Below are 521 nucleotides of genomic sequence, written 5' to 3' on the forward strand. Positions count from 1 at the left end.
TGTAGTTTTTGTAACGTTACTAGTTGTTGCAAGAGCATGTGTAAAAAGAACTACAATGTTTGCTAGGCCAAAAAGAACGTTAGTCCTGCGATTAAAAAAATTGTTGCTGTTAAAATGGGTTTGCGTTAACGCCATTTAACTGACAGCACTAGTCTGGCTAAACAGATGGATTTACTTCAAATTTGACTGCAACACAAGGCAAATGGGCTTGTTGATTTTGAGCATAGACTAAAGCCACAGGAAAATTGTAGGCAATAAATGCAAAACAAATCTCCAAAATTAGTTAAAATAAGAAGATAAATTAAAAAGGAAAAACAAACCGGCAATAAATTAAATATTTTGTAGCAGTAAAGAAATAAATATATCTTGAAATAAAAAAGTAATAAGAAAAGGGTAAAAACATGGATGGCATTATTCAGATTTAAAAGATAGGTATATATTTATTGAAACAAACACATAATATTGGTGGAGGTAAATGTGGTTCTGGGAAATGTTCCAGTAGATGTCATTTGGATATATAT

General features: G+C 30.9%; 1 protein-coding gene across 1 annotated transcript in view; it reads left to right on the plus strand.

Annotated features, from left to right (window-relative positions):
- apaf1 (apoptotic peptidase activating factor 1) overlaps positions 1-521 on the plus strand; it is a 47,813-nt gene that overhangs the window by 4,571 nt on the left and 42,721 nt on the right.

Source organism: Etheostoma spectabile, chromosome 23 (genome assembly GCF_008692095.1).
Source record: "Etheostoma spectabile isolate EspeVRDwgs_2016 chromosome 23, UIUC_Espe_1.0, whole genome shotgun sequence".
In the NCBI taxonomy this organism is placed as follows: Eukaryota; Metazoa; Chordata; class Actinopteri; order Perciformes; family Percidae; genus Etheostoma; species Etheostoma spectabile.